This window comes from Mesoplodon densirostris, chromosome 3, assembly GCF_025265405.1.
Source record: "Mesoplodon densirostris isolate mMesDen1 chromosome 3, mMesDen1 primary haplotype, whole genome shotgun sequence".
In the NCBI taxonomy this organism is placed as follows: domain Eukaryota; kingdom Metazoa; phylum Chordata; class Mammalia; order Artiodactyla; family Ziphiidae; genus Mesoplodon; species Mesoplodon densirostris.
Window position 1 is genome coordinate 47,097,989 of NC_082663.1, and position 23,826 is coordinate 47,121,814.

Genomic DNA, 23,826 nt, shown 5'->3' on the forward strand with positions numbered 1-23,826 from the left:
CATAAAATGAGGCAAGGGGAGATTAAAATGTAGAGCTTTAGATGCATTTGAACTTAAGTTGTTAAGAACTTAGACTGTTATAAATATAAGTTGTTTTATTAAAGCCTCATGGCAACCACAAGGCAAAAACCTACAGTAGCTACACAAAAGAGAAAGCTAAAGAAATACAAGAACACCACTACAGAAAGTCATAATATCACAAAGGAAGAGAGCAAGAGAAGAACAGAAGAAATACAAACAGCCAGAAACAATAAAAATGGCAATAAGTACCTATTTATCAATAATTATTTGTTTTTTGTTTTTGTTTGTTTTTTTGTGGTATGCAGGCCTCTCACTCCTGTGGCCTCTCCTGCTGTGGAGCACAGGCTCCAGACACGCAGGCTCAGCGGCCATGGCTCATGGGCCCAGCCGCTCCGCGGCACGTGGGATCTTCCCAGACCGGGGCACGAACGCATGTCCCCTGCATCGGCAGGCAGACTTCCAACCACTGCGCCACCAGGGAAGCCCTCAATAATTACTTTAAAATAAATATATTAAATTCTCCACTCAAAAGACAGAGTGCCTGAAGGGATAAAATAAAAATTTAAAAGAACCATCTGCAGGCTGGCTACAAAAGACACAAGGGCATACACAGTAAAGGGATGGAAAAAGATATTCCATGCAAATGGAAACTAAAAGAAAGCTAGGGTAAGTATACTTATATCAGACAAAATAGACTTTAAAACAAGGACTATAACAGGAGACAAAGAAGGGCATTACATAATGAAAACAGTTCAATCAACAGGATAATATAACATTTGTAAATATTCGTGTACCCAACATAGGAACACCTAAATATGTAAAGCAAATATTTATAGACCTAAATGAAGAAATAAGCTATGCAATACAATAGTAGTATGGGACTTTAAAGCCCCACTTTCATCAGTGGATAAATTGTCCCAGTCAGAAGATAAATAAGAAACATCAGCCCAAAACGACACATTAGACCAGATGGACTTAACAGGTATATAAAGAAAATTCTACCCAAGAAATTATAGAGTCTTTTCAAGTGCACATGGAAGATTCTCTAGGATAGATCATATGGCAGGCCACAAAACAACTCTTAATAAATTTAAGAAGATTGAAATCATATCAAGCATCTTTTCAACCACAATGATATGAAACTAGAAATCAATTACTGAAGAATCCTGGAAAATTCACAAAGAAGTAGAAATTCAACAATATGCTACTGAATAATCAATGGGTCATAAAAAAAAGTCAAAAAATACCTTGGGGACTTCCTTGGTGGTGCAGTGATTAAGAATCTGCCTGCCAATGAAGGGGACACAGGAAGATCCCACATGTCACAGAGCAACTAAGCCTGTGTGCCACAACTACTGAGCCTGCGCTCTAGACCCCACGAGCCACTACTGAGCCCATGTGCCATGACTACTAATGCCCGCATGCCTAGAGCCTGTGCTCCGCAACAAGAGAAGCCACCACAATGAGAAGCCATGCACTGCAATGAGGAGTAGCCCCCACTTGCTGCAACGAGAGAAAGCCTGTGCACAGCAACGAAGACCCAACGCAGTCAAAAAAAAAAAAAACAAAAACTTGAACAAATGAAAATGGAGATACAACAAACCAAATCTTATGGGATACAGCAAAAGAAGTTCTAAGGGAGAGGTTTATAGCCATAAATGCCTACATCAAGAATCAAATATCTCAACTAAAAAAAAAAAAAAAAAAAAAAACCAACTTACTACTCAAGGTACTAGAAAAAAAAAACAATTAAAACCCAGCTTTAGCAGAAGGAAAGAAATAAAGATCAGAATAGAAAAAAAATGGAGACTAAAAAGACAATAGAAAAAAAAATCAATGAAACTGAGAGCAGGTTCTTTGAAGATATTAAAAATAATTACAAATATTTAGCTAGACTCACCAAGAAAAAAGAGGACTCAAAATCAGAAATCAAAGACATTACAATGCATACCACAGAAATATAAAGGATTGCAGGAGATTGCTGTGAAGAAGTACACACCATTGAGTTAGGCAACCTAGAAGAAATGGATAAATTCCTAGAAACATAAAAACTACCAAGACTGAATTGTGAATAAATAGAAAATCTGAACAGAACAATTAATAGTTAGGAGATTGAATCAGTAATCAAAAACCTCCCAACAAACAGAAGTCAAAGACCAGACAGCTTCATTGGTGAATTCTACCAAATATTTAATGAATACCAATCTTCCTCAAACCCTTCCAGAAAAATAGAAAAGGAAACACTTCCAAACTCTTTTTAGAAGGCTAGCATTACCGTGATACCAAAACCAGACAAGGACACCACAAGAAAACTACAGACTACAATCACTGATGAACATAGATGCAAAAATCCTCAAAATATCAGCAAACCAAATTCACAATTAAAAGAATCATTCACCATGATCAAGTGCAACTTATTTCAGAGATGCAAGGATTGTTGAACATTCACAAATCAATGTAGTACATCATATTAATGAAAAGCATTTGACAAAATTCGACATCCATTTATGATAAAAACTCTTAATAAGGTGGATATAAAGGGAACAAACCACAGCATAAAAGGCCATATATGTACATAGCAATAAGGACATACCTATCAGTTACAAGCCCACAGCTAACATCACACTGGTGAAAACCTGAAACCTTTTCCTCCAAGATCAGGAGAAAATAAGGATGACTACTCTCACCAGTCTTATTCAACATAGTACTGGAAGTCCTAGCCAGAGCAATTAGCAAGAAAAAGAAATAAAAGGCATACAACTCACACAGGAAGAAGTAAAACTGTTTGCTGATCTTATATATAGAAAATCCAAAGGAGTCCACCTCCAAAAAAAATGCAAGAACTAAATGAATTTCAGGATATAAAAATCAGTATGTAAGAATCTGGTGCATTTCTATACACTAACAATGAACTATCAGAAAGATATTAAGAAAGCAATCCCATTTAAAATATCATCAAAAAGAAAAAAAAATACTCAAGAATAAATTTAACCAAGGAGGTGAAAATTTTTACACTGAAAACTGCAAAACATCCCTGAAAAAAAATTGAAGAAAATACAAATAAATAAAAAGATATTCTACGCTCATGGATTTGAAGAAATAATATTGTTAAAATGTCCATACTACCCCAAGAAATCTATACAGACATTGCAATCTCTATAAAAATTCCAGTGGCATTTTTCACAGAAATAGAAAAAAATCATAAAAGTGGTATAGAACCACAGAAGACCCCCAAATATCCAAAGCAATCTCGAGCAAGAGCAAAGCTGGAGGCATCATGCTCTCTGATTTCAAACTAGACTGTGAAGTTATAGTAATCAAAAAAGTATGATGTTGACATAAAAACAAACACATAGCTCAGTGGAACAGTACAGAGAGCCCAGCAGTTAAGTGCACACATATGTGGTCAATTAATTTACAATCAAAGAACTAAGAATCTACAGTGGGAAGAGGACAGTCCCTTCAATAAATGATGCTGGGTAAATTGGACAGCCACATGCAAAAGAATAAAACTGGATGCCTATCTTACACCATTTACAAAAATTAACTCACATTGGCTTAAAAACTTAAATGTAAGACCTGAAACCATAAAACTCCTAGAAGTAAAAAAAGGTGGCAATCTCCTTAACATCAGTCTTTGTGATTATTTTTTAGATTTAATACCCAAAACAAAGGTAACTGATAATATTACTGATAGTTAACAACAAATAAACACAATTCAACACTAAATTATTTATTAAGTACACTGTTAACCCAGCACAGGTATACACCCAAGGAAAGATTTTAAAAAGTAAAAGGAACTCAGCAAACATAAACCACGCCTGTTTACCAAAAACATCACCTCTAGCATAACTGGAAGCACTGCCTGCTCAGTGATAACTGTTGAGCAGCTGTGGTATCCTGCCCGTGCAAAGGCAGCATAATCATTTGTTCTCTAAATAAAGACTTGTATGAATGGCCACACAAGGGTTTTACTGTCTCTTACTTTTAATCAGTGAAATCGACCTTCCTGTGAAGAGGTAGGAGTAAAAAATAAGATGAGAAGACCCTATGGAGCTTTAATTAATTAACCCAAATAAATATAACTTAACCACCGAGGAATAATATAATTTTCACGAGGGTTGACAATTTTGATTGAGGTGACTTTGGAGAACAAAAAAGCTTCCTAATGGTTAAAATCTAGACCTACTAGTCAAAACACTTTATCACTTATTGATCCAAATATTTTGATCAATGGAACAAGTTACCCTAGGGATAACAGCACAATCCTATTCTAGAGTTCATGTTGACAATAGGGTTTGTGACCTCGATGTTGGGTCAGGATACCCCAATGGTGTAACCGCTATTAAAGTTTCATTTGTTCAACAATTAAAGACCTATGTCATCTGAGTTCAGACCAGAGCAATCCAGGTCGGTTTCTATCTATTATATATTTCTCCCAGTACAAAAGGACAAGAGAAATGAGGCCTACCTTTTAAAAACACCTTAAAATCAGTTAATGATATAATCTTAACATATAGAAAACATTACCAAAGAACAGGATTTGTTAGAGTGGTAGAGTCTAGTAATTGCATAAAACTTAAAAATTTATAACCAGAGGTTCAAATCCTCTCCCTAAAAAAATGTTTGTAATTAATATCTTTATACTCATTGTCCTTACTCTTCTAGCTGTAGCATTCCTAACATTAATTGAGTGAAAAGTTCTAGGCTATGCAACTTCAAAAAGGACCAAATATCTTTAGAACATATGGCCTACTATAACATCTCTGATGCAATCAAATTATTCATCAAAGAGCCACTACAACCAGCTACATCTTCTATTTCCACTTTTATTATCACAGCCATTCTAGCCTTAACTTTAGCCCTAAGCATATGAATTTCCCTACCCATACCCTACCTCCTTACTAATATAAACTTAGGGGTATTACTTATACTAGCTATGCCAAGCCTAGCTATCTACTCCATCCTATGATCTGGATGAGCTTCCAATTCAAAATATGCACTAATTGGAGCCCTATGAGCAGTAGCACAAACAATCTTATATGAAGTAACTCTAGCAAGCATTCTCCTGTCAATCCTTCGAATAAATGGATCCTTTACCCTCTCAACCCTCATCACAACACAAGAACATTTATAAATAATCTTCCCAGCATGACCACTGGCCATAATATGATTTATTTCTACCCTAGCAGAAACCAATCAAGCCCCCTTCAACCTAACAGAAGGAGAATCTGAACTCATATTGGGCTTCAATGTAGAATATGCAGCAGGCTCATTCACTATATTTTTCTTAGCAGAATATGCCAACAACATCATAACAAATATTTTCCCAACAATCCCCTTTCTAGGAGCCCTGCACAACCTCACACATCAGAACTATACACAACCAACTTCATTATCAAAACACTACTATCAACAATTTCCTTCTTATGAATTTGAGCATTCTATCCTGGATTCTGATATGATCAACTCTACCCCGAAAATGTTGGTTTATATCCTTCCCCTACTAGTAAATCCTGTTATTCTTATTATCATCATAACAACCATTATCTCAGGAATAACATAATTATAATTACGAGTTAACACTGAATACTTATCTGAATCGGATTTGAAATAAGTATACTAGCCATTATTCCCATTAAAATAAAAAAATTCAACCCACGAGTCATGGAAGCATCTATTAAACATTCTCTGCTACAAGCCACCGCATCATTATTACTTAGAATAGTGGTTATAATTAACCTATTATATTCCAGGCAATGAACTATTACAAAAATCTTTAACTCAGCAGCATCAATAGTAATAACAATAGCCCTAATCATAAAACTAGGGCTATCTCCATTCCACTTCTGAGTATCTGAAGTCACACAAGGCATCTCATTAATAGCAGGCTTAATTTTATTAACATGACAAAACTTGCACCCCTAACAGTATTATACCAAATTTCACCATCCATTAACCTAAATTTAATACTATCTGTATCTATATTATCAATTATAATTGGAGGATGAGGCAGACTAAACAAACCCAATTATGAAAATTCATAGCCTACTCATCAATCACCCATATAGGGTGAATAACTATAATAAGCTATTATATTGTATAATCCAACTATAACAATCCTAAATCTACTAATCTATATCATAATAACGTTTACCTTATTTATAGCTCAGCCACCACTACACTATCACTACCACAGACATGAAATAAAATGCCCATTCACAACCTTTATTCTAATCACCCTATTATCAGCAGGAGGCCTTCTACCACTATCAGGATTTATACCAAAATAAATAATCATTCAAGAAAGAACAAAAAATAATAACACTATTTTACCTACATTAATAGGTATTACAACGTTACTTAATCTATATTTCTTCATATGACTCACATACTCTACAGCACTGACTATGTTTCCCTCCACCAACAACATAAAAATAAAATGACAATTTGATTTCACAAAGCAAATGATCTTCCTACCAACAGTAATCATTATATCTACAGTGCTATTACCACTTACACCAGTCTTTTCAGTAATGGACTAGGAATTTAGGTTAGTATAGACCAAAAGCCTTCAAAGCCCTAAATAAGTATAATTTACTTAATTCTTGTTTAATAAGGATTGCAAGACTATATCTGACATCAATTGAATGCAAATCAAACACTGTAATTAAGCTAAATCCTCACTAGAGTGGTGGGTTCACATTTCCCAGGAAATTTTAGTTAATGCTAAATACTCTAGTCAACTGGCTTCAATCTACTTCCCCCACAGTCAGAGAAAAACAGGCCGAAGAAGTCCGGGCAGAATTGAAGCTGCTTCTTTGCAATTCAGTATGTTAGATTGACCACAGGACTGGCAAAGAGAGGACTTAACCCCTGTCCTTAGATTTACAGTCTAATGTTTACTCAGCCATTTTACCTGTGCTCATAAACTGCTGATTATTCTCAACCAATCACAAAGATATTGGTATTTCATATTTATTATTTGGTGCTTGAGCTGGAATAGCAGGCACTACTCTAAGCCTATTAATTCATGCTGAATTCAGTCAACCCAGAACATTACTTGGAGATGATCAAATTTACAATGTAGTTGTAACAGCCCATGCATTTGTAATAATCTTTTTGGTAGTTCTACCTATTATAACTGGCGGTTTGGGAGATTGACTAGTCCCATTCATAATTGGAGCACCTCATACAGTCTTCCCCTGCATAAATAATATAAGCTCTGATACCTTCCATCTTCTTTCATACTATTACTCGCATCATCCATAGTTGAACCTGGCACCGGTACAGGCTGAACCATATATCCACATTTAGCTGGAAACCTAGCCCACACAGGAGCTTCCGTTGACCTTACCATTTTTTCCCTACATTTAGCAGGTGTTTCCTCAATCTTAGGTGCTATTAATTTTATTACTACAACTATTAATATAAAACCACACACTCTATCCCAATACTAAACACCACTATTTGTACGATCCATTCTAATTACAGCTGTATTACTATCACTACCAGTTTTAGCAGCCAGAATTACTATACTATTAACAGACCGAAACCTAGACACAACCTTTTTTGATCCTTCAGGGAGAGGTGATCCAATCTTATATCAACACTTATGTTGATTCTTCAGACACCCTGAAGTTTATATTCTTATTTTGCCTGGATTTGGAATAATTCCACGTATTGTCAGGTAAAAAAGAACCTTTTGGGTATATAGGTATAGTTTGAACCTTAATGTCAATCAGCTTCATAGGGTTTACCATGGGAGCCCACCATATGTTTACAGTAGGAATAGATGTTGATACACAAGCATATTTTACATCAGCTACTATAATTTTTGTCATTCCTACATGAGTAAAATATTTAGCTGACTAGTAACACTTCACGGAGGTAATATCAAATGATCCCCTGTCATAATATGAGCTCTTGGCTTCATTTTCCTTTTCACAGTAGAAGGACTAACAATAATTGTTTTAGCTAATTCAACCCTAAATATTGTCCTTCACAATACATATTATGTAGTTGCACACTTCCACTTTGTATTATCAACAGAAGCAGTATTCAGTATTATAGGAGGCTTTGCACATTTAATCCAACTATTTTCAATTTATAAGCTCAATGAGTCATGAGCAAAAGGTCACTTTGTAATTATATTTGTAGGTGTAAATATAACCTTCTTCCCACAACATTTCCTAGGTCTATCTGGAATACCACAACAATATTCTGACTACCTTGATGCCTACACAACATGAAATACTATTTCATCAATAGGCTCCTTTATTTCACTAATAGAAGTAATATTAATAATTTTCATAATTTGAGAGGCATTTGCATCAAAACGAGAAGTCTTAATAGGATTAACTACTACAAATTTAGAGTAACTAAACTTGATGCCCTCCACCATATCACACATTTGAAGAACCCATTTAGGTCAATTTAAAATAGTGAAGAAAGGATGTAATCGAACCCTCTTCTACTGGTTTCAAGCCAACAGCATAACCATTATGTCTTTTTCAATAAATGAGGCATTAGTAAAATTTTACATAAATTTGTCAAAGTTAAATTATAGGTGAAAGTCCTGTATATCTCCATGGCATATTCCCTCCAACTGGGATTTAAAGATGCAACATCACCCATTATAGAACCTCAACACTTTCATGATCATAAATTAATAATCATGTTTTTAATTAGCTCTCTTGTTCTTTACATTATTTCACTTATACTAACAACTAAATTAACACATACAAGCACAATAGATGCACAAGAGTTACAAACTATCTGAACAATTTTACCAGCTATTATCATAATTTTAATTGCCTTACCATCATTATGAATTCTTTACATGATGGATGAAATTAATAATCCCTCTCTAACTAAAAACCATAGGATGCCAATGATACTGAAGCTATGAATATACAGACTATGAAGACTTAAACTTTGACTCCTATATAATTCCTACATCAGATCTAAAACCAGGAGAATTACGACTATTAGAAGTAGATAATGGAGTAGTTGTACCTACAGAAATAACAATCCGAATACTAATCTCCTCAAAAGATGTTTTACACTCATGAGCTATACCTTCACTAGGGCTAAAAACAGATGCCATTCCAGGATACTTAAATCAAACAACTCTAACATCAGCATGACCAGGTCTATATTATGGACAATGCTCAGAAATTTGTGGGTCAGATCATAGCTTTATGCCCATCGTCCTTGAATTAGTACCACTAAAATACTTTGAGAAATGATCTGCATCAATACTATAAATACATTAAGAAGCTAAATAACGTTAACCTTTTAAGTTGAAGCTTGGGAGTTAATCCTCCCCTTAATGATATGCCACAACTAGATACATCAACATGATTTATTACTATCCTATCAATAATTCTAGTCCTATTCATTATATTTCAACTAAAAATTTCAAAACATATTTACTATTCAAACCCAGAATCAATATTTACCAAAACACTAAAACAACCCACTCCTAGAGAAACAAAATGAATGAAAATGTATTTGCCTCTTTCATTATCCTGACTCTTTCATTATCCTAACAATAACAGGGCTTCCTGTTGTTCTCTTAATTATCATATTTCCAAGCATTCTATTTCCTACACCTAATTGACTAATCAAGCATATAATTTCTATTCAAAACTGATTAGTTCAAATAACATCAAAACAAATAACAGCTATTCACAATCACAAAGTAAACCTGAACACTAATACTAATATCACTCATTTATCAGATCAACAAATCTACTAGGACTATTACCACATTCATTTACACCTACTATACAACTCTCAATAAATCTAGGCATGGCAGTTCCCCTATGGGCAGGTACTATAATTACAGACTTTCGTCACAAAGTAAAAACATCCCTAGCTCACTTTCTACCACAGGGAACACCAGTTCCTCTTATTTCCATACTAGTTATCATTGAAACTATCAGTTTATTTATTCAATCAATAACCCTGGCCATACACTTGACAGCTAACATCACAGGACACCTGTTGATTCATTTAATTGGAGGAGCAACTCTAGCATTACTAAATATTAGCACTGCCACAGCCCTAATTACATTTTTTATCCTTATCTTCCTCACCATTCTCGAATTTTCTGGTGCCATCATTCAAGCCTATATATTTATCCTACTAGTAAGCCTTTACTTACATGATAATACATAATGACCCACCAAACCCATCCATATCATATAGTAAACCCCAGTCCCTGGCCCTTCACAGGAGCTCTTTCAGCCCTCCTAATAACATCAGGCCTAATTATGTGATTTCACTTTAATTCAACATTATTGTCACCAGGCCCACTAACAAATACCTTAACAATATATCAATGATGATGAGACACCATCCAAGAAGGCACTTTCCAAGGCCAATTGTTCAAAAAGGACTTTGATATGGAATAATCCTATTATTTCATAAGTCCTCTTTTTTTACTGGCCTTTTCTAAGTTTTTTAACCACTCAAGCCTTGCCTCCACACCTGAGCTAGGAGGATGATGACCACCAACAGGCATCTGTCCCCTAAATCCACTAGAAGTACAACTCGTCAATACCTCTGTACTATTAGCCTCTGGGGTATCCATTACCTGAGTCCACTACAGCCTCATAGAAGGAAACTGCAAACACATAATTTAAACTCTTTTTATTACAATTGCTTTAGGTGTTTTCTTTACACTTCTACAAGCCTCAGAATATTATGAAACATCTTTTACAACCTCAGATGGAGTGTATGTATCAACTTTCTTCATAGCTATAGGATTTCACAGACTACATGTAATTATCGGCTCTACCTTCCTTATTGTCTGCTTCTTATGTCAATTAAAACATTATTTTACATCTAATCATCATTTAGGCTTCAAAGCCACTGCCTGATACTGACATTTTGTAGATGTACTATGACTATTCCTTTATGTACCTATTTTTTGATGAGGATCTTATTCTTTTAGTATTAAATAGTACAATTGACTTCCAATCAATTTGTTTTGGTATAATCTGAAAAAGAATAATAAACCTGATACTGACATTAATTACAAATATAGCACTAGCCTCATTTCTTGTATTCTTTGTATTTTGACTCCCTTAAATATTTATACAGAAAAAGCAAGTCCCTATTAGTGCAGATTTGACCCCCATTGGATCAGCCCATCTACTCTTTTCCATAAAATTTTTCCTAATAGCTATTACATTTCTCCTTTTCAACTTCGAAATTGATCTTCTTTTACCCCTACCATAAGCATCTCAAACAATCTAAAAACAATACTCATTATAGCACTAATCCTAATCTTATTACTAGCAACAAGCCTAGACTACAAATGGATCCAAAAAGGACTAGAATGAACTGAATATGGTAATTTGTTTAAAATAAATGATTTTGACTCATTAGAATATGATTAAGTTCATAATTACCAAATGCCTTTAGTATATATAAATATTGTTATAGTATTTATAGTACCTCTCATAGGGTTATTAATATATCAATCTCACCTAATATCCTCACTACTGTGCCTAAAAGGCATAATATTATCACTATTTATTATAGCAACCCTAATAAACCTAAACACAAATTTTACCTTGGCCAGCATAATACCAATCGTTCTGCTAGTCTTCACCACCTTCAAATCTGCACTCAGACTATTCCTACTAGTAATAGTATCAAACACATATGGCACTGATTAAGTACAAAACCTTAAACATCTCCAACGTTAAAAAATTATTATCCCTTGGGGCTTCCCTGGTGGCGCAGTGGTTGAGAGTCTGCCTGCCGATGTAGGGGACACTGGTTCGTGCCCCGGTCCAGGAAGATCCCACATGCCGCGGAGTGGCTGGGCCCATGAGCCATGGCCACTGAGCCTGTGCATCCAGAGCCTGTGCTCTGCAACAGGAGAGGCCACAACAGTGAGAGGCCCGCGTACCACAAAAATATATATATATATATATTATCCCTACAATTATATTAATACCACCAACATGACTATCAAAAAGCAACATAATCTGAATTAACACTACAGTACATAGCCTATTAATTAGTTTCATAAGCCTTTTTCTCCTAAACCAATTCAACAACAAAAATCTTAAGTTTTCACTAGTTTTTCCTCCAACTCCTTATTAGCACCATTATTAATTTTAACATGACTCTTACCATTAATACTAATAGCCAGCCAATTTCACCTATTCAAAGAATTATTAACCTGGAAAAAAATCATATTACTATGCTAGTAAAATTACAAATATTCCTAATTATAACATTTACCGCCACACAGAACTAATCTTATTTTACATTTTATTTAAAGCAACACTAGTCCCAACACTTATCTTCATTACCCGATAGGGCAATCAAACAGAACAACTTAATGCATGACTTTATTTCTTATTTTATACACTAGTAGGGTCCCTCTCATTCTTAGTAGCATTAGTATATATTCAGAATATCAGAGGCTCATTAATTTTCTAATAATCCAATATTGAACTCAAGCAATATCCAACACCTGATCCAACATTTTCGTATGATTAGTATGCATAATAGCCTTTATAGTAAAAATACCCCTATATGGTGTCCACCTTTGGTTACCTAAAGCACATGTAGAAGTCCCCGTTGCAGGGTCTATAGTCCTTGCAGCCATACTGCTAAAACTCAGAGGTTTATGGCATATTGCTAGTTACAAAAATATTAAATCCATTAATGGACTTTATAGCATATCCCTCCCTCATACTCTCTTTATGAGGAATAATTATAACCAGTTCAATTTGCTTAATGCCAAACAGACCTAAAATCACTATTCCTCTGTTAGTTACACAGCTTTAGTTATCGTAGCTATTCTTATCCAACACCTTGAAGCTATATAGGAGCTACCACTCTAATAATTGCTCACAGCCTCACATCATCTACACTATTCTGCTTAGCAAATTCAAATTATGAAAGTATCCACAGCCAAACAATAATTCTAGCCCGAGGTCTACAGACATTTCTCCCATTAATTTCAACATGATGACTATTAGCAAGCCTAACAAACTTAGCTCCACCCCCAACTACCAACCTATCAGAGTTATTTGTAGTAATATTACATATTATTTCATGATCAAACATTACCATTATCTTAATAGGAATTAATATAGTAATTACTGCCCTATACTCCCTATATATGTTAACCATAACACAGTGAGAAAAATATACACATCATATCAACAATATCAAACCATGATTTGTACGAGAAAATGCCCTCATAACCCTCCACCTGTTACCTTTATTACTCCTATCATTAAACCCCAAAATCATTTTAGGGCCCTTGTACTGTAAATTTAGTTTAAAAAAACACTAGATTGTAAATCTAGTAACAGAAGACTAGATCCTCTCATTTACCAAGAAAGTATGCAAGAACTGCTAATTCATGCCTCTGTACCTAACAGTATGGTTTTTTCAAGCTTTTAAAGAATAGCAGCGACTTCCCTGGTGGTGCAGTGGTTAAGAATCTGCCTGCCAATGCAGGGGACACAGGTTCAAGCCCTGGTCCGGGATGATCCCATATGCCATGGAGCAACTAAACCCATGTGCCACAACTACTGAGCCTGTGCTCTAGAGCCCAAGATTCACAACTACTAAGCCTGTGTGCCACAACTACTGCATCCTGCATGCCTAGAGAGCCTGTGCTCCACAACAAAGAGTAGCCCTCACTCGCTGCAACTAGAGAAAGCCTGCACACAGCAGCAAAGACCCAATGCAGCCGATAAATAAATAAATTTATATTAAAAAGAAAGGATAGGGCCTCCCTGGTGGCGCAAGTGGTTAAGAGTCCGCCTGCCGATGCAGGGGATACGGGTTCGTGCCCCGGTCTGGGAGGATCCCATATGCCACGGAGCGGCTGGGCCCGTGAGCCATGGCCGCTGGGCCTGCGCATCCGGAGCCTGTGCTCCGCAACGGGAGAGGCCACAACAGTGAGAGGCCCACATACCGCAAAAAGAAAAAAAAAAAAAAAAAGAAAGGATAGCAGTTATCCATTGGTCTTAGGAACCAAAAAATTGGTACAACTCCCAATAAAAGTAATAAACTTATTTACCTCCTTAACACTAGTCACACTATTTATATTAACAATTCCAATTACAATAACAAACTGTAACATATATCCACCCTACATAAAAGCCACTATTTCATATGCTTTTATTACCAGACTAATTCCAATAATATGTTTATTCACACAGGAAAAGAAATAATTATCTCAAACTGACATTGAATCACAGTCCAATGGAAAAATAAACAAATGGGACTACATCAAACTACAAAGCTTCTGCACAGCAAAGAAAATCATTAACAAGATGAAAAGACAATCTACTTAATGAGAGAAAATATTTGCCAGTCATGTATCTGACAAGGGGTTAATAAGCAGAATATATTAAATATTATATTAATAATATATTAATAATATATTAAATAATATATTTTAAAGTATATTAAATAATATATTTAAAAACTCATAAACTCAATAGCAATTTTTTAAAATGGGCAGAAGATCTGAATAGACATGTTTCCAAAGAAGAGACACAGATGAACAAGAGGTACATGAAAAGACGCTCAGCATCACTAATCATCAGGGAAATGTAAATCAAAACCACAATGAGATATTACCTCACACCTGTTAGAATGGCTATTATCAAATAGAAAAGGGGCACACGGTCCCCCGAGCTGCAGTGTCAGCACAGCAGTTTCACACTAGGAACTCTGGTCTGAAGTGCCTGGGGACAAGGTCTCTGCACATGGCACCATATGAATAAGTGAAACTAGAGAAAGCACAAAGGAAAAAAAATACATATATATATGGGAAAAAGAAGACCAGAAAAGAGTGAGCAACCTGCCCAAGGTCACAAACAACCACACTCAGTAACACTGAAAGCAACATAAAGACTGGGTAAAAGAGGAAAGAATCCCCATCCCTTTTTAGCATCATCAAGCTCACTGTGTCTCTATCCACCACAGTGAGAAACCAGAAGGTGTTGGAGACAAGATGGCCTAGTAGGACTTGAGTTCAACTTCTCTCACAAAAACGCCAAAATCACAACTAACTGCTGAACAACCATTGACAAAAAAGACTGGAACCTAACAAAAAGGATATTCTACATCCAAAGACAAAGAAGAAACCACAATGAGACAGTAGGAGGAGTGCATTTGCAATACAATCCAACCCTATACCCGCCAGGTGGGCAAAACACAAACTAGAAAATAATTATATTGCAGAGGTTCTCACACAGGAGTGAGAGTTCTGAGCCCCACCTCAGGGTCCCCAGGCTGGGGGTATGGAAATGGGAGGAGGAGCCCCCTGAGCATTTGGCTTTGAAAGCCAGTGGGGCTTGGAACTCCACAGGACTAGGGGAAACAAACTCCACACTTGGAGGCACACACAAGGTATCATGCACATCAGGACTGAGGGAAAAAGGAGTGACTTCATAGGATCGTAGGCCAGACCTACCTGCTTGTCTTGGAGGGTCTCCTGGAGAGGTGGGGGTGGCAGCTGTGGTTCACTGTGGGGACAAGGACACTGATGGCAGAGGTACTGGGGAGTACTCCTTAGCATGAACTCCCCTAGAGGCTGCCATTTTGTCATCAATACCCAGCCCCACCCAACAGCCTGTAGGCTCCAGTGTTGGGACACATCAGGCCAAACAACAAAAAGGGTGGGAACACAGCCCCACCCATCAGCAGCCAGGCTGCCTAAAGTCTTCCTGAGCTCACAGCCACCTCTATACATATCACTTGACACAGCCCTGCCCACCAGAGGGACAGAGACCCAGTCCCTCCCACCAGGAAGCCTGCACATGCCTATTAGACCAGCCTCACCCACCGGGGGGCAGACTCCAGATGCAAGAGGAACTACAGTCCTGCAGCATGCAGAATGAAGACTTTAAACAGAGAAAGTTAGACAAAATGTGAGGACAGAAAAATATGTTCCAGATGAAGCAACAAAATATAACCCCAGAAGAACAACTAATTAAAGTGGAGATAGGCAATCTACCTGAACAAGAATTCAGAGTAATGATAGCACAGATGATCCAAGATATCAGAAAAAGAATGGAGGAACAGATCGAGAAGATACAAGAAATCATTAACAGAGAGCTAGAAGATATAAGGAACAAACAAACAGTTGAACAACACAATAACTGAAAAGAAAAAATACACTAGAAGGAATCAATAGCAGAATAAATGAGGAGGAAGAATGATAAGTGAGCTGGAAGACAGAATGATGGAAATCACTGCCACAGAGCAGAACAAAGAAAAAAGAGTGAAAGGGAATGAGGACAGTTTAAGAGACCTCAGGACAATATTAAACACACCAACATTATAGGGTTCTGAGGAGGAGAAAAGAGAGGGAAAGGGCCTGAGAAAATATTTGAAGAGATAATAACCAAAAACTTCCCCAACATGGGAAAAGAAACACTCAAGTCCAGGAAGTGCAGAGAGTTGCATACAGGATAAACCCAAGGAAGAATATGCCAAGACACATTTTAACACATTAGTGACCAGAGATGTATTAATAATTCTTTTGTTACCCGAACATTACTGACCAGAAATGTATCAATACATTTTTAGAGAGTGATATAATTAACATCACTGTGTGAAGTTGTTAGAGCTTGAAATTGATCAAGGATTCATTATACAACTTATGATTGTTGTTATCATTCACATTTTGCTCCATCAGGTTTTTGTTCCAACTTTGTGTATATTATAAATCAAGTTTATTACTATAAAATTTTCAAATATGACACATCAGAAAATTTTGAGTGAAGAAGAATTTTTCAGTGAATTTTATGCATATACTTCCTCTGATTGTCTGAGTGACATATATACTAGTGTGTCAGAAGATGATAGTTCTTCAAAATATAGTTCTGATTCAGACAAAGTAAATATTAGACCAACAAAAAGACAAAAAACTTTAGTGATTGATTCTGATATGAAAACTGAAAATGAAACTCATGGTGCTGGAGAATGCTCCTTTGCTTCTACAGAAGAGTGGATTGAGACAACATTTAATGAAAATTAGAAGACTTTAGAGGTGTGCCAGGGGTAACTATTGAACGTAATAATCTGCAAAATGTCAGTGAAATAACAATTTTTGGTAATGACTTTTCGAGTTGGTTGCTTCTCAAAAACTTGTATTGGCAACAGAATGAAAAATCATATAAAAAGTATGAAAAGGCTTTAAAATGGACTGATGTAACCAATAGTGACATGAAGAAGTTTCTTGGATTAATAATTTTGATGGGACAAATAAGAAAGTCACACTGGAAAGAATACTGGCCGACTGATCCCTTACTTGAAACACCGATCTTTTCAAAGATTATGACGAGAAGAAAGTTCGAACAAATAATGACATTTCTTCACTTTCATGATAACTTGGAAACTCTACTTCCTGCAAACAGAATTTCAAAAGTTAAACTTCTTTTGGATTATTTTCTACCAAAATTTCAATCGATTTATATACCCAAACAAAAGCTCTCACTTGATGAGGCAATGATAAAATGGAGAGGATGACTCCGATTCAAAACCTATAATTCTGGAAAACTTACAAAATATGAAATTTTGCTCAGGATGGTTAGTGAAAGTGAAACTGGGTGTACATGCAACCTTGAGATTTAGAAGAGTAAAGGAAAGAAACTGCAAGAAACAATATTATCAGTCCTACAACCTTATCTTGGTTCATGGCACCATATTTACCAAGACAATTACTACAACAATGTGTCCACATCTGAAATATTGTTGAAGAATAAAACCAGAGTTTGTGGGACTGTAAGAGAGAATCACGGTCTACTAAACCAATTACAGGAGAAATCTAAAAATCTACAGAGGGGAGAAATGACATTCTTACGGAAGGGAGAAGTGATTCTTCTTATATGGAAAGACAAGAAGCTAGCCTGCATGGTGACAACTATTCATGTTGCCTCCATAGCATCTATAGGAAAGGAAGACAGGAAGACTGGCCATGAGATAACTAAGTCCACTTGTATGTTAGAGTATAATAAATATGAAAGTAACTGATTGATCTGATCAATATCTAGCAAACTTCAATATCCTCCAGAAAACTCGAAAATGATATAAGGAAGAGGGTGTCTATTTGAGTAATTGCAGTATATTCAATGTGTTCAAACTTTATTGTAGCCTTAATGCACAGACTAAAACGACTTACTGGCAATTTTTGTTAGCAGTAGCTAGAGAATAGGTAACTGACATTCTTGTGAATGTAGTGGTAGTTCCACACCTGGTCCTTCTTGTGGTGTTTCTAAAAGAGCCCCTTGCAAAGATCCACCTTGTTGATGATCAGGTAAAATAAAAGAACATAATCTAGAGGAAATAATACTGACAGAATAAAAAAAAAAAAAAAAAAAAAAAAAACCTCCAGAAAGTGTAGAGTCTGCTCTTCAAGGGGAAAGTGCAGTGAAACACAGTATATTTGTAATAGATATTCTGCTCCCCTGCACAGAGGTGCCTGCTATACTGCCTATCACAGTCTAACAAAATATTAGAATGTTTTATAGTAAGACACATAAAAGTTTCAAATAAATACATTAAGTGCAAAAATTGTTGTTGATATTTACACACATGTGGGTGTTTTAATATTCACTTACATAAGAAATTGCTGGGCACAAGCATTAGTTTCTGCAAAAAACCCCCTGGTCAATAACATGTGAATCAAACTGACAAAAATTAAACACAAAGAAAAAATATTAAAAGCAACAAGGGAAAAACAATAAATTACACACAAGGGAAACCCCATAGGATGTGAGCTGATTTTTCAGCAGAAACTCTGCAGCCAGAAAGGAGTGACATGATATATTTAAAGTGATGAAAGGGAAAACCTACAAGTAAGAATACTCTACCCAGCAAGGCTCACATTCAGATTCAGTGGAGAACTCAAAAGCTTTACGGACAAGCAAAAGCTAAGAGAATTTATCACTACAAAACCAGCTCCACAACAAATGCTAAAGGAACTTCTCTAGGTGGAAAAAAAAAAAAAAAAGGCCAAAACCAGAAACAAGAAAATTATGAATGGGAAAGCTCAATGGTAAAAACAAACATACAGTAAATGTAGGAAATCCCCCAGATGCAAATATGATATCAAAACCGGCAATCATGAGAAGAGAATACAAATGCAGGATGTTGGAAATGCATTTGAAATTAAGAGACCAGCAATTTAAAACAATCTTGTATATACATATATATAGACTTCTGTGAACCTATCTATGAAACAGAAAAAGATCAGAGACATAAAGAATAGACTGGTGGTTGCCAAAGGGGAGGAGCCTGGGAGAGGGCTGGATTCGGAGTTTTGGATTAGCATATACAAACTGGTATATATAGAATGGATAAACAATAAGGTCCTACCATATAGCACAGGGAACTATATTTAATATCCTGTGATAAACCATAATGGAAAAGAATATGAAAAAGAATGTGTATTTATATACATATATATACATATATATACATATATATACATATATACATATATAAATAAGTCACTTTACTGTACAGCAGTAATTAAAACAACGTTGTAAATCAACTATACTTAAATTTTAAAAAGGGATGGATGGAGAATGGGATGAGAGTGGGATACAAGAAGCCACGAGAGGAGAGAGTTTTGAGATAGAAGTGGTCCACATTTTCAGATTATGTGAAGAAAAATCAGGATTGCCATTCACGTTGACAGGGGCAGTTTTAGAATAGCAATGGAGGAGAAAGACTGCAATAGGCAGAGAATCAAATGGTAATGATGAAGATAAGACACTATTCTTTCAGGTACTTTGAAGATATAAGTGAGGGTTATTGAATGCAGATAGTCTAAAGAGGGTTTTATTTCCCAAAATGAGATGCTTACATATCATTTAATGTTAAAGAGAGCCAACAGAGTTCAAAAATATAAGCAAAAATTGATATCCTCTCCATCCAAGTCTTATTCTCCCATTTGTACTCCTGTTTCTCTCTCTTCTGCTCCCTCTCTATGCACGTTATTTTCTATAAAACCATCTCAAACTAATTGCTTTTGTTCTTTCCTAATATTTTTACTAGTCTGTAGGGCACGGAGCTTCCATCCAACAACTATTTATGATGAGATGAAAAACAACTGTCTTTTTAAGGTTCATACTGAAACAGACATTGAATATTATAAAAAAAAATTTTTAACCAAGAAAAGCATTACCTCATCTTAACAGTGATGACTACATTTTTAATGTCGAAGAAACCAGAAACCGTTCATTAAGTTGGTGACAAGCCCAACTGAGCTAAGGTTTTAAATTGCTGTTTTTCCACCAAATCACAAAACCATTTGCAAGAGAAGGGAAGGTGATTTTTCTGAAAAGCTGGCAGCTGCTCCTTTATACTTTTTTTCTCATTGGGATACACCAGGTGTGATGCATTCCCTGTGGTTGACATCACTTCAGATCAAGTATAAATTAGCATATCCCTCGGCATCTTTTTGCCCTTGCCTCTATTCATAGAACAGAAAAGGCAAAAGACAGGGGTAGGCTAACGGAGAGCAAGTCAAAATTAAAAGGACATTTAAAAATAGAACTTTGGAGGGAGGAGTGGTGTTGGTAGTAGAAATCCTGGAAACTGACACATAACATAGGCTTAGCAAGGAAAAAGATGGCATTCACAAAAGGCCATTTGTTGATACTTGAGCTAAAGTGCAGTCAGGATTTGCAATGGGAAGTGGGAGAGGAGGGAGAATTTCTTATGGAGGTTTGAGAGTATAAGCAAGAAATCAAAAGCTAGTTTAAAAAAAAAGGTCTTGGAAAATAGATTAGATTCTTAGGTGCCATGAATTCCAATCTTAGAGCTGAAAATAGGGTTTTCACACAAATACTCACAATTTTTATATATTATCAAAAACTGAATGGGACCTTAAGAGGACATCCAGAAAAATCTTTTTCCCTTTCTGTAGTTTAAAAATGCAGTTGCTATGAACACATACTACACAATTGCTGGTGTTCTCCTAAGGTTACTGACTCTCTATAAAAGACATTTCAATATTTCTCTCACTATCTGTCTGCTCTTAAATGGTAAAGACCTAGAACATTTTCCTTGTACTGTCAGTAGAAAAGAAAAAAAAAAAAACTCTTCAAAGAGCATTACGATATTGAAAAGTATAATAGCTTTCTGGAATTTTTTTATCATTTCCATTTGACCCCAGGCCATCCTCAAATACAGTGATTTAACTGGAAAGAACCCTTGGACTTTCAATGTAAATTATTCAATATTAAGACCACCCTCAAGTCACTGCATGATCTGATCATTAAAACCAAGTACAGGGCTTCCCTGGTGGCGCAGTGGTTGAGAGTCTGCCTGCCGATGCAGGGGACACAGGTTCGTGCCCCAGTCCAGGAAGATCCCACATGCCACGGAGCGGCTAGGCCCCTGAGCCGTGGCCGCTGAGCCTGCGCATCCAGAGCCTGTGCTCCGCAACGGGAGAGGCCACAACAGTGAGAGGCCCGCATTCCGCAAAAAAAAAAAAAAAAAAGTACAGTTTTACGGTGTTTTCAATCTTCTGGGGGCAGTGTGCATTATTTTATTCATCTATGCATTTAATAAATGTTATATAAAGAGTTTTTATGTGTCAGGCACATAAGTTGAATTTATTATCCTCTGGGGTAATTTATTATCCTCTGAGCCCAGAGAGAAGGGCTTGTCAACTTGATTCTCTAGCTCCACCTCGACCAATTTAATCAGATTTTCTGGTGCTGAGACCCAGGATTAAGTATTTTTTAAAAGCTCCTCAGGTGTTTTTCATGTGGTCCAGTTTTATGAAGCATAAAAAACCCAACAGGAGATACCAGTTTGGTACAGCGTTCCCAAAATACAGAGCAAAATAGAGCTTTCTTTGCCATCAAGGGTTATCCAGCTATTCAAGGGCCATTACAGTTGCCCTTCCACCTGTTCCCTATTCTTCATCCAACCAGAATTATTAAGTCTAAGAGTAGCAGCTGCCTTATTACCAGTAGGGTCAACATCTGAGCATGCAAACGGAGCACTGGTCAGTGCTATTGAAACCATGACAACATCATGACAAACAACCCACCAAACAAACCCACCAACAATGAATGGCCCCTATAGGATTAATTCCCCTTTTATCTCCTTTTCTTTTCAAGCCATTTCTAATTTCTGGTCGTGGCCCATGAAAACGAGCTTGCCCATTCCTCTTGCAACAGTTCAGGGACATTACAATACCTTTGCCACTGGTGGTACTGGCAGAAGCACCTCTTCATTCCCAGGTAAACCTAGGTGCTGCAGAATGTGCTCCCTATGCTTCTATAAGAGACTCATTCAACCTCTGCACACACTCAGTATGGTAGGCTGCCCCCTAAGGATCCCATCTCCTGGTGGTATCATGCTTTGTTACGTGGCCAAAACAAATTACAACAAATTTAGCAGCTTAAAACAAGCAACCCAAATATTATTTCACAGTTCTGTAGGCAGAAGTCCTACTAGTCTCACCAGCCTAAAAATTAATGTATCAACAGAGACACACTCCTTACCAGAGGCTCTGAGGATGAATCCGCTTCCACGCTGGTTTAGGTTGCCGGCCGAATTCAGCTCCCTTGGTTGTAGGATTGAGGTCCTCAGTTCCTTACTGATTGTCTCCCAGGACCAGTCTTTGCGCCAGTCTCTGCTGGAGCCTCTATGTATCTTACTTGCTTTGGATAAGCTCCTAGAAGCCTCTCTCCAGTCACGCACCTCAAACACCTTTCAGAGAGATTTTAAATCTCTGACGCCCCTTTCTGCCACACCCCTTCACGGTCTTCTTCTGCTTTTAAGAGATCATGTGATTACATTGGCCCCACCTGGGTAATCTAGAATAATCTCCACCTTAGGGTCAATAAACTTAATCACACCTGCAAACTCCTCTTTGCCATGTAATATAACATCTCCACAGGTTCCAGGGATTAAGGAGTGAACATCTTTAGGAGGAGCCATTGGTGTGCCTACCACAAGCCTTTATATAATTCCCTCTCCTGAAGTGGGAAATGGATTTAGCAAATAGAATGTAACAGAGGTTATGAGACATCATTTCCAAGATTAAAGACTGCAGCTTCCATCCTGGGGCACTCTCTCTCACTCTTTCTTGATCACTCACTCTGGGGAGGCCAGCTGCCATGTTGTGAAGCAGACCTATAGTGGAGATGTTCCCTGGGATTCAGCTTGGAAGCAGAAGCAGATTTTCTTAGGTCTGGCAACAGCCAAATGAATGAGTTTGGAAGCACATCTACCTTGAGTGGAGCCTTGAGACAGCTGTAGGTCCATCCATCTTCTTGATCACATCCTTGAGAGAACCTGACCTTGAAATAACCAGCTAAGCCACTCTCAGGTTCCTGACTTACAGAAACTGAGATAATGCTTGTTTAAAGCTGCTAAATTCTAGAATAATTTATTATGCAGCAATAGATAACTAATATGCCCAGTGACTCTCTTCCTGGGCTTTTCTAAAACTGGGGGTACTTTATTCCTCTCCATTTGCAGGAAGAGGTCTTCAGCTAGAAGTCCCTAAGATCTATTATTGTGGACAAGGGGAAAAATGCTTGTTAACAATGTAGAAACTGGGTATATTTAGATGTGGAGCAAAAAGTATCAGTATTTCAAACACTCTTTTAGCCCTGGTTTAACCCTTATAGTTTGCTTAGAGCAATATATTTCCAAAATAGAGAAGTAGAATCCAGATAAGAGAAACCTACATTATTATGAACTGGGGACATATAAACTCTGGATTCAAGGAGACTGATTTAAATAGTATGTAAATAGGGGGGAAAGTACTGA

At 36.7% G+C, this 23,826-nt stretch overlaps 2 pseudogenes; both read left to right on the forward strand.

Moving 5' to 3' along the window:
• Positions 1-8,611: 8,611 nt before the first annotated feature.
• On the forward strand, positions 8,612-9,272 carry LOC132486135 (cytochrome c oxidase subunit 2-like; annotated as a pseudogene).
• A 249-nt stretch (positions 9,273-9,521) lies between these two features.
• On the forward strand, positions 9,522-10,206 carry LOC132486136 (ATP synthase subunit a-like; annotated as a pseudogene).
• The last annotated feature ends 13,620 nt before the right edge of the window (positions 10,207-23,826 follow it).